The sequence below is a fragment of the Larimichthys crocea genome, chromosome VIII (assembly GCF_000972845.2).
Source record: "Larimichthys crocea isolate SSNF chromosome VIII, L_crocea_2.0, whole genome shotgun sequence".
Taxonomy (NCBI): Eukaryota; Metazoa; Chordata; class Actinopteri; family Sciaenidae; genus Larimichthys; species Larimichthys crocea.
In genome coordinates this window covers 1,457,285-1,469,591 of record NC_040018.1, presented here as the reverse complement: position 1 = coordinate 1,469,591, position 12,307 = coordinate 1,457,285, and positions in this window count along the sequence as shown.

Sequence of the window (12,307 nt, the reverse complement as noted above, 5' to 3'; positions counted from 1 at the left end):
TCACATGTTTATGTGCATAATACTCATTTAAACAACTCTGGCCTTACACAGGAAGGGGAATGTAGTGCTACAAAGGTCGGAGCTGGTTGTGTCAATGTAATCAGCTCCAGCTGGAGTTTGGGAGTTTTTCATCGCAGCCGCTTCCTGCTGAGAAAAATTAGGCCAACTATGTGTTGTTATCCTTGCTCTCATGGTAACAATACAGTCCTCAGCCACAGCGATTAAACCCCTTTTGGCTCAGAAGAGTGTTTAATGTACCTGATTTGTGCCAAGCAATAGAATGAGCTCAGTGTCTTAAAGACTAAATGTAGGTCAAAATCAAGCCGTCGTGCCATTTTCATTGTTTTTCACGCCCACAGCCTCACATGTCCTCTGTCCACATTGTCATAATCTTCCCTGCAGCTTCCTCTTTGTCTCTTTCTGTCTGCAGAAAGATGTTATGCTTCTGATTCATATGTCTGCAAGCCACGTAGGCTTCCTCATTATCACCACCACGAGACAAACTCCTCTGTCCTACCTTTTGGCTGCGAATTCACCCACACGTACTTCTGCAAGTTACGACACAATACAAGTATTGTGTATTTCTTCTCAGTCACACCTACATACAGTACTTCACTTTATCGTGTGCTCCTTCCTCACTTCTCCTGAATGCTATTCATCTCATCCCTTACACTCTGAAGTCACCCCAAAGTCCTGGGCCTGTCAAGTATTGTCCGGTTAAAAATAAAATCCAGGAAAAGCAGCTCAACCTGTCGACCATGAGCTGACAGTAGCTTAACGCATCATCTACTAATTCAAGGTCATGAATGCTGTTCTCTTTCCTGGAGGGCCAATTAAAACGCTTTTTAATTGATTTTTTTTAACAAAGACTGGAAACTGTTAAAGCTTTGACAGAGTTTCCCGCAGAAAGTATCGAAATAACTTGTATAGACGCGATGACCTGCTCGGCAGAGGTCTTTCAGTGCAGTGGAGTGAATGTGGAGACAAAGCGCAAGCCTCCGATAGCTATCTGATACAACTTGAGGCTGCTCATTACAGCTCCTCACTGTCAGAATGCGTGTCCATATTCAGACCAGAGCGGTGCACAGTGCTGGACACTAAAGTTAGAACACAAAGTGCCTTTATAAATAGACATCAGCACCCAGAGAACTCAACTTTGAATACTTTAACTACTGCCAAAGTTACACAGCGTCCTGACCTCTGACACCAGATCAGTGTATCATTTTATATGACTTCTGAGCAATGTAATGACAATTCCTCGCCGGAGCACAGTTTGTGCAGGAAACTGATTTTATGACTCTTGATGATCACCATGGTATGTGCAACCAGTGATATCTCTGTCAATGAAAAGAGAAATGCACCGATGGAACGCTGAAGATCTTCGCTCTATAGATGCATGAAGGTAAGAGTATGAAAATTGACCCTCAAGGGCCAAATATGCAGCAGCACCCCCTGATATCTATATCTTTTTTATACCATATAAACCTACATGTATGCCAAAGATTTTATCACAAAACACACAACTTAATACAAGAGGCAACAGGAAAATGTACAATAATTTTGGTCTCATGTTGAGATTAAAATGTATGCATGCATACATGCACTCAAGTGAGAGTGCTCTCCAGCTGCACTTGCCTATAATCGATATTTTAATAACTGCAATGTATCAAAGTAAAATGACACCGTGAAAGGAGTTGCTTGTAGTGATGAACAGTCGGTCAAATGGATGAGCAGTCAAACAAAGCCGAATGGATATGATTTATGTATGGGAAATAAACAAAAGTTTGCTGATGCTGTCGTGTTGATCATTATTTCACTAAAACTCAACATGGATCTTTTTCTATGAGTTACTTCTCCTTATGAATGATAAACCATTATTGTAGGGTGGAGGGTGGCCGTGACCTTTTTCTGCTTCTGAAACGAGGCGTGACAGACAACTGCTGACACAGTGGAAACCTGTAACTGCTGAAAGAGATTGAATATTGAAAATATGTCATTGTTGTGTTCTCAACTTGTTCCTGCTGCCCTAAATGGACAAAAGGAAATCAGCTATTGCAGGTTAAAGGATAAAGTCACAAGTCTTTCTTAAAACCACATTAGCATTCCAACAAGTTCAAAGATGTTTTGCTCACAGCATTGTGAAGAGCATTCCTAACGTGATTTCAATGTAATAAATGAGGGGGAAGGACTAACAACACCTACTTTGAATGATACCAACTTGATTTAATAGTTGTAGTAATGATAGCTGAATTCCAGTTAGGGGATATTGACAGTATGGCTGGTTCACTGTAACTTTAGTGTAAGTATGAGCATGTCAGTGTTGTTTAAAGATAGACTTAAAAGAATGAACACACTCTTTGAGTTTATTTTTTTTCGTCTAAGCTGAATAAAAGCTAATATTTGTGATCAGTTGGGAAACATGCATCAGTCCTCAGTCAGGCACGAGTACTCTGGAGCTGATGTGATAAACAACAGTGACTAACACAACAATTTGTACCCCCAATCAAAGAAACCCATTCTAAAAGATTATTAATATTCATAATGTCCTTATTACACCATGTTCCCCTTGCTTGCAGAGGAGCAACAGCTGCTCCCGGTAAATCACATTTATGCAGAGACAAGCACTTCAGCTGAGGAGCTTCCATAATGAAACTTATTTCGTGTGCAAATAAATGGAAATCCAAATATGCAATCAAAACATTATAATAAAGACAATTTACTATGGATTCATTTGCTTTGCCTTTCTACCAGCTTGCAAACACAAATGCACAAAGCAACCTCGAAATGGAGAGAGATTAAGTTTCATTTCCCTCTCATGAAATGAAAGCATAAGACCAGAAACATAAGAGTCATCTGATGAAAAAGGCTTAACTGATTGAAGGACGGCGGTTTAGACCATGTCAACTGACCTCATCCACTAAAAAGAAAACACAGCCCGGGGGATGATTTTGCAGAAGAAGCTCAAAGTCTGGTGCACATGACATGTATTTTGATGCAAAATGCTGTGTCTTGATTCCTTATTGGTTTATTATTATATATGTATTCCTTTAAAAACATGAAATATCCAGATGAAATAAAGTAAATTGAATTGCTCCCACATGATAACTAAATGGGACCATTAGGGTCCCATATTGACATTACAGATGGATAAACATATCTAGTATCACTGTACTGTCCCTCACGTAGTTGTGAGGAAACGGCCTCAGATCTGCACGTGTTTCAGCTGAGCCACACTGAAAAAGAAAAAAGAAAAAAATTCACTTATCAGTTGTCCTCATTTTCCATATTGTGGCCAGTTTTTCCAAACACAGCTCGCAAGAAAACCTGCATACTTTCCCACCGCAATAACAATTACCTGTTTTTTCCAAAAACAAAGTTGGCCTTTGTCCGGACGTGGTACAGTCTCACTCATATATACAGACGCTTCAGTTTCAGACAAAAGTACAGAAACACAAGAGGTGGAAAATAAACTAATGATGCACATTACTGTGTATTCTCTGGCATAAACAAAGCATAATGTCTTTTCCTACAGGCCTTCCAGGAGACACCACAGTTCTAATTAAAAAAGCAGTTTCACACAACATGTCTTATATTCACACTGGTGTATTTTTCCTTTTTATTCATAATCATTTGCACTGCTGATGAATTAGTGAACACCCCGGTACCAGAGCACAACAGCAGAGAGATGAAGACAATTTGTTCCTCATAACAGAACATGTGTGTGTGTTTTGTCCATGTTTGTGTGCTTTATTAAACCTACCAGTGTGCAGGGAAGTGAACAGATTCAGCGGTCATAAGTCGACTGCAAAATTCAATAACCCAATGTTCTTGCTGAGTCTTCAAAATGAAATTTAAACTTTCCAAGGAAGCAAATAACTACTTGTGTGCCTAATGCATATAATGATCGGTTGTGGGAAGAATTCCCCCAGTCAGAATGTGAAGGTTGAAGGCTGAGCCAGACAAGATGTCATTATAAGAAGTCCCTGTGGTGCGCGTGTTATTAGTAACTCACGTGACCTTTCATAGGTTATTAGCAGTGGAAATAAGAGCCTGTCAGTAATGATGTTTCAACCCCACCCCTCTCAATAATATAGAACAGTCAGATTTTTCCTCAGGGGTGAAATGTACAATGTACAAATTTACTGCAGTACTTGGGTACTTTTTAGGTAGTTGTACTTTATTTCTCAAGTTTTATGTTACCTTATTCCTCCTGGTGGTGGTCTGATCATAGTCCTTTCTGATCATGGAACAAAAAGCCACAGTCCTGGTGCTGTTCAAAGATATAATCCAAAGTTCATCTGAAACTAGTCAGCTTTCTGAGTTGGTCTGATCAATTGACTGTCTTTGTATAGAAATGTTCTCTGCTTCTCTACTTAAAAGTCAACTTTGGAAAATACATACTTAAATTAGTATTACTCACCATAAACTTAAAGATATTTGGGGACCTTACACTGAGATGAAATCAAGACTAAACTGTTGCTAAATTATGCTATGTTACTTCACAAGAATGTTTCTTTCCAAAGTTTTCTAGTGTAATGAATCCACCCAAGAAGTGTAGTTTCTGTTTTTTTGGGTTATTTTTTACTTCATCAAGTAGTTTCAACAAGAAAGCATCAAAAGGAAAAACAATTCAGGTGCTGGAAAAGTGTTTTCAGGAGATAATTTAAGTGGCTTTGCACTGCGAAATATCGCCTACGTATGAATCACTTGAGACTCCTACACGAAATAAAATTACCACCTCAGTATTTTCTTATTCATTGTGTGGGTGAAGTGAACTGGTCACTTCACAGTAAAGCACATCAAAAAAGTGTATATTGAATGATGTTTTCTGAGGGTAAATGAAGGTTTCGCAGAAGGCTCAAAGGATGCGGTAAGGAGTGAAGATGTCCTTTGATATTAATGGATTCATATATTTTGAGCATGAAAGTGGATTTGATTTATGCAAGAGAGCTTCCAAAGCCCTTGAGGTAATTGTATGATTCTTCCACCCTCAATGACAGAAGGCAGGGTACTGTCACGACGCCCTGATGCTGAAGCATATACAGTAGATTCACTGGAAAAAAACACTTACCAAAGACTGCTACTTAGACTGCTTGATGCGCATGGCTTAAAATGTTATTTTTCCTCACAGGTAAAAAAATATATATACTTTTTTTCAGTATTAGAGACACCTGCTGTCTAGCTTTTTTTGGAGGTTACAGGTAAAATCGCAGGTGAACTTTAGACTGGTGGGATTATTGTGAAATGAACACGAGTACGTTGAGGGTAATTTTGATCATGATCAGACAAAACGATGCTCCGAAATTCCTCTTTTGTTTGTGTCCTTCTTGCCAAATATTTTTGCATTTCACAGCCAAACAGATTGGGATATTACAAGTGTGTTGAAGCCAAAATAAAAGCGTTCCAACAGACATTTTTGTTCCCATATGGTGGATGTTGGATCAAATCTGTAGATCTGTATGAGAAATCAAAAAAAGTGTTTTGTGTTTTGTCCAAACACAAAGTGTTGGCTGAACACTTTGGCTGAAATTTACCAGACTTAATTTGTTGAACTGATCTCGTCCCAGTGGAAAAAGCACTGTGCGACAAGGCCAACTGTCACTGATTAACCTGACTGTGCCAGGTGGGTTGTTACACAGAACCTTCTGGGAAGTCTTTGTTAGAAGTTCTTTGGAAAAGGGCAGGTATTTGAAAAAACAAACTTGGCATGTGATTGGATGAGCCACCTGTCTGTCACAGGGAGGCATCAAGCAATCAAATCAACAAACCACATGACATTCAGTCAAACTTTTCCATTGAGAAAAGCCTTCAGTGTTCCTCTTCTTTCAATGAAAATAATCTCCACTTGTGATATAGTGGAGCAGCAAATACTCTCACCTCTTTAGCAGCTTCCATTATTGACACACACCTAAACCAAACCTCATGCTGTAGCCGCAAGTAGTTCCTCATAGGACGCTGATTGGTTCAATCCACTGTATTTTCAACACAAGCACATAGCTCGAAGCCTGGAAAGACTGATTGTATGATCTCTGTATGACCCAGCTGCCCAGCAGGGCTAGTTATGGATGTGAATGCACCTAAAACCAGGAAATTTGAAACCACAAGCTAACACCAACACCTTTGGATCTGCAGTCTTAGCCCAACCTGTACCAACTACTAATATGACTTGACCAGGAGCAGTTCAGACCAGCAAATGTAGACATGTGTATAATATGTTACATTTTTAAACCTGCAAAAGCTTATATAACTGGAACATATTTCAGTGAAAGCAGAGAGAAAGCAGAGTTCAAAGTATCATCCCATATCATTGTTGTTGGTCAGTTTACAGAGGTGGAGTCCTGACTGGATGTCCACATGGTGCATGGCTTAGTGACTTATGAGAAAGATTACAGTAAACAATCTATGACTCTTTATTAATGATCTACTAACATTCATGCATGCCAACTTTATGGTTTATTATTTATGTAAACTGAGAAACATTTTTAATGACTTGCAACAACAGTTGTTGTTGACTTGATAGTGTATTAAAACCCATTAGTAAACAACAGTTTGCCATTAATTGTTTAAGTTTCTTTACCTCTAGGAAGTCTAAAGTGACTTTGCTGTTGCTTTCCCCTCCTGTGTGGGCCACAGGTTGGCTCGTGTAGAGCTGATCTGACAGTGACTGTACAGCTCCCCCTCGTGGAGTGTTTACAGGCTGGAAAATGTGAACTGATGTTGCTTGGGAGAGTGTTGTGTTAATCCCAAAAGGTGTATCTCCAGTTCTTAGGCTGGGAAAGCAGATTAATTGCACTTAATCTTGGAGAGGTCCAATAGGGCTACTCGTTGGTCAGCAGATTAGGCTATGCAGACTACTACTACACTACAACTGCTGTCGTGTATGACAGCACAGACAACGTGGTTGATGGGGCTGTAATTTTACTGTCATTTAGATGGCAGATTGTGCCTTTAGAAATCAACTCAAGAGCAGTAGGCCATTCCAATGGCATTCCACATACCACTGTACAATCCAGTACAACCTGCATGCAAATCAAGAATGAATGTGGTAGCACAGGTAGTGCCACAACAAAATGACTCACCCTCCTCTGCAGAAACCTAAAAACAATCCTTCTTACTGGTACCTTTGGCTTGCTTGTGCATTCCCAAAAAAATCACATTTGCCAGTGCACATGGGTGGAAAGCCAGTAAGGGGTTTGTTGCTGCACTAGTGGCTGCTACAGGCTGGTCAGGACACCTGCATGGAGTGGATCTAATGCCATAAACCAACAGTGGCATTAGCAGTGAGTGAGTAAAATTAAAACAATAAAATAAAATATGGAGAATGTGTTTGTATGTCGCCATATTCTGGCACCTGGCAAAAAGCTGCTGGCACAGTAAAAAGCTGCACCTGGTGGAGTGTATGACAGATGGTTTAAACCTTAAATAATGACTACTTACACTATGAAGCACACTGATGACACATATGGTTTCCCATGGCTTCTGAATGGCTTGCGAAGCAACGCAGAAATTACACACAAGAGGACAAAAACATGTCACAAGAGCCACCGTGCGGTCAAAAGTGTTGTGTTTACAGGTTGCCAAGACACTGTTGTCTGGCTACAGTGGATGCTTGGCAATATACCTCAACAGCAGACGTCTCATGAGTGTCAGAGTGTATGTTTCACCTGAGTGCAGATCAGGATATGCGTACACATAGAGTACAGTTTGTCAGGCACCCGGGGTAAGAAAAACACCTCGAGTGCACAGCGTTCTGTGTGTGCTTATCCTCCTCCCTTTTTTCCTCAGACTAAACAGGCTGCAAGGAGGAACTGAAGGCATGTGGGAGTTCATTTTTTTTAGTGGTTTCAGATCAGAGGTCTCTGTTGTGAGAGAAGCTATCACTATTTTGTGACCAAGCAGAGAGGTCAAGATGAAGGCCAAGGCTTTGTCAGTGAGGGAGTGCACCTGGATGTCAGAGGAGTGCCACCTGGTGGATGAGCTGCATGGAGACTCCCAGAGGGACAGCCTGTGTTTACCAAACATCTTCAGGTCCAAAAAAGTGAGGCCACTCTCTAAGATTCAGACTGGACCCACTTACCAGATATACTACACAGCCAGAGAGCTTCTGCTGGAAGTGCTGGACAAAGGAGCCATAAGAGAGTTGATCAGAAGAGCTTCTGGTGTGAGAGCAGGGGCTAACCGACCGCCACACAGCCAGAGCAGAGAGCAGAGTGTAGATCTCTCTGAAGGGGAGTACGCAGAGGCCATAACGTGGTTCTCTATTGTCCTACAGAGCGGTCTGTCTGTAGAGGAGAAATGTGGCAGCTTTGGCTCTGAACTCACCCTAAAGTTGGATGGATGGCAGGGTGTCCTGAAGAGAAACAGCTTCCAGACCAAGCTCCTGTCTATGACCAGACTGGGGGATGGAGACAAGTTGGAAGCCCTCTCAGCTTTCTGCAGCCACATAACCAGGCGTTACCAGGCTTTATATACACCTGGTCACAACCTGGCTGTGAAGAAATACCAACTTTCCTACCAGCAGGGTCCTTGCTCTCTGCATCTTGCCCTCCTGTGTGACACAAGCTCAGGGTTCATCTGTAACATGTATCTGTACTGTCCAGAGAAACTCCGGAAGCAGAGCAGGAAACCTGTAGTTGAGCAGGTGGTCGGACACCTGCTGAGACCTTTCTGCACCCACGGACACCCGGTTCAGCTGGACAGCTCTGCTTGGATGGAGGGCAGACTCACATACATCTTCTCTGGCTTAGGGTTCAACTTTGTTCCAACTGTTAAAACAGCAGTCATGGATCCAACATCATCTTCACCCGTCGTTCCACAAAAGCAACAAACATCTGAGGGTTCATGGTCTCATCTTGTCGCCCACCTGCAGGGCTGGACTGGACCTGCTTTGATACCTCTGTCAGACCTGAAAGGATCAGTGGTAGATGTGTTTCTTCCAGGCCTTTGGGCAATGCTGCACATCATCTGCATCAACACATTTGTGCTCCACACATCGCAGAACCAGTGCTCAGGCAGGCAGGTCCACCTGACAGAGTTCACCAGGACGCTGGCTTCTCAGCTGACCGTGGACAGCAGCGTCCCTGTGCCCGCTCTGCCACGGCTAAACAGCACTTCATACCAAGAGACAAGTTTAACACATTTCTCGAAGCAAAGGTTAGTCCTGTTGTTTGTCTAGTGTTTCAGCTCAAGCTCATATATTAGCCCTCACTGCTTTAGATAGAAAAAAAAGGCAAACCAAAGCTGTGGTACTCGTTCTTCCATTTTTCAAACAAAAATATTTATTTATATTTCAATTCAATTTCTGAATTGGCTGAATTCAATTAAGTGTTCAAGTTCATTAGAATTGAGTTAACTCAGGATAAAGCACATTTTAGATGATTAAATTCAGAGACAGATTCCCAAGAACTAATGTAACTAACTGCTATAAATCTCTATTAATACAGATTTTAATGGTATAGTTACATGTACACGTCACAATGTAAATTATGGAAGAGAAAGAAGATGCAGTACACTATACAGCATCAGAACAGTAGTCTATCAACTGGGTTGATATGTTTAATATTACGGCTGCAACTCATGATTGTGTCTATTACTAATTAATGGTGGTTATTCATTTAGTCAATAGACATCTTAAAATGTCTTGATTTTCCAGTCCAACGGTCCAAATATTCAGTTTACAGTTAGAAAAACATCAAAACAATGAATTATCAAAGTTGTTGGTGATTGATGACTGATGATTGGTTGATGATCTATTCAGCTACAGAAAACATATTTACACTTTTTTAACGTGACAATATCAAATTATGACACGATGTGCAACATTGCTCAGGATGGTTTTGATTTCTGTTTGTCACTGCTCTTGTAGGACAAATACTATCAGCTGTGGTCAGGTGATGGAAAGTGAGAAACAAGACTGCAGCTCTGCAGAGAGGCTGCAGAGGTGGAGCAGACTAGGAGTGTGCGGTTTGGACAACTCCGGCAACTCCTGCTACTTAAATGCTGTGTTACAGTGCCTGTGTTCCACCGTGCCCTTCGTGGAGCATCTCCTTAATCAGGATACTCGCAAACAGCTGGCAAGGTAAGACCAACCACTTCACTTGAAGGTTTACAGTCATATATTCTCCAGTGGTTTAACCTCGGTTCATGCAGGTCTAAGTGCCGGGTGGCCGAGGTGTTTGTGCGCCTGCTGGAGGAAATGTGGATGGGAAGGAGCTCCAGCTGTGCCCCTGTGGAGGCCAGATCTGTGCTGTGCTCCATCCTCCCCCAGTTCAACAACAACTCCCAGCAAGACGCCCAGGAATTGCTGCTCTTTCTCCTCAATACACTCCACGATGACCTCAAAAAGGTGCAGCAACACCTTCACATCTGCACTTACCACCTACCGTACCTTTATACAGCAAGAAAACTAAAACTATCTGTGTGTGTTTACAAGGTTGCAAAGTGCCAGATGCGCTCCTCAAAACAACAGCCGAGACAAGACCAGAATAGAAACTGTGCCACTGCAGTGGGAGAGTCCACCATTGTCTCACATGTGTTTGAGGGCCAGCTGAGCTACATGACCCTCTGCATGCACTGCAGTCATCAGGCACACAGCACACAGACCTTCACTGTACTGTCACTACCGATTCCAACAGGCATCAAGTGCTCCATTCAGGTACTTTAAACACTTTGCACCATTAAAAACATAATCCAGACTGTATGCATGTTTATTTGAAATATTGTTCAGTGCTTTCTCATAGTTCTGTCTCTGCGTTGAGCAGGATTGCCTATCACTGTTCTTCGAGCAAACTATCCTGACCGGGGGAGAGCAGTTACTGTGTTCAGGGTGTGGACTGAGGAGAGAAACAACAGTCCTTACGTATTTGGACAAACCTCCCGAGATCCTCATGCTGCACCTGAAACGGTGAGTAAGAGACGTCGTAATGTCTGTTAGGGTAACACGTAAACACATGCATGAGATTTCAAATCATCACTGATAAAAACAATCTCACATAAAGATCCATTTAGCAGCTGGTCTGTGGCTTTCAATCCTATCACATGATCTTCACCAGCAGATGAACTTTGCCGGGTTGCCGCAGAAATGTAGATGTCTTTTCATGCTGGCTTTATTTCGAACTTGAAAACAGCAGTGAACAGTACTGTCGACTTGAATCATCATTCAGTGTACGACTTGGAAATTAGTTGTATAATTAAAATGTTAAATTAGCTGTGAAGGAGTGCACCATGTTCAGCCTCATCAAACACAAGTTCTTGATTCTTTTCTTCTTGCAAAACGTATAAATATGCTTTACAGGCTATATGTAATATGTTTTGTTTTGGTATTTATTTATGCATTTACAAATAACGTTACAAGCTTGGATATTTATGAGAGTAGTTGGAGGAAAGGTAAACTTAAACTAAATTTATAATTATTTAACTGAAACCATTCATTTAAGCTGCAGTTCAGTGGGCTGAAGCCATCTTGTTAATGAGAGAGAGGCCGGGGAAGAACTAGAAATACTCACAAAGCTAATATGATGACATTTTAATTATGGATGATTTAACTGTGAGTTAACATCCATCAAGTTATGGCCCAGTAAATGTGAAGCACACAAACTAACAGTGCATTGAATGTGAGTTAATATTGAGCCACAGACTTTAACAGTGCGTCATGTATAGTCATGCATTCTTTATGCATGAATTATGTACGTCAACCAATTACATCTTCTTAAACCCAGGTTTGGCTGTAAGGGGAAGAACCAGGTGAAACTCAGGACTAATGTCACGTTCTCCACAAAGCTTGATCTCACTCCGTTTCTGTCCAGCTCTGTACAGAACACCTCCTATTCTTCATACCGCCTGTATGCTGTCGTGGTGAGTAAACACACACTATTATGAACTTGAATTGATTGTTGAATATCTTCGGCTGCTAGTTTGACAGCATTACATGATGTTTTTTTGAGGATAACATTAAGTCACAGTATGGATATTTGCTTTCCTTATATGATGGCTATGCAAAAATGGTAACTGCTAAGAACACATTTAACCAGAGTATGGTAACATTTTCCTGAAACGACCAATTGTCCACGGTGGTCTTTTTGTTTTAAATCTGCCTGGGGATTTGTCATGGGCGTGAACTCTTTCCTTCTCTAGAATCATACAGGTAATCTGAGCATGGGTCACTACACAGCTCTGTGCCACAACGCCCTGACCCGAACATGGCACTGTTTTGACGACTCAGCAGTCAGAGAGGTACGAGACAACCTTGTGCAATCTCCAAACGCCTACATGCTACTCTACAGCCGCAAGCCCTTTCAAAAGCCAAAGA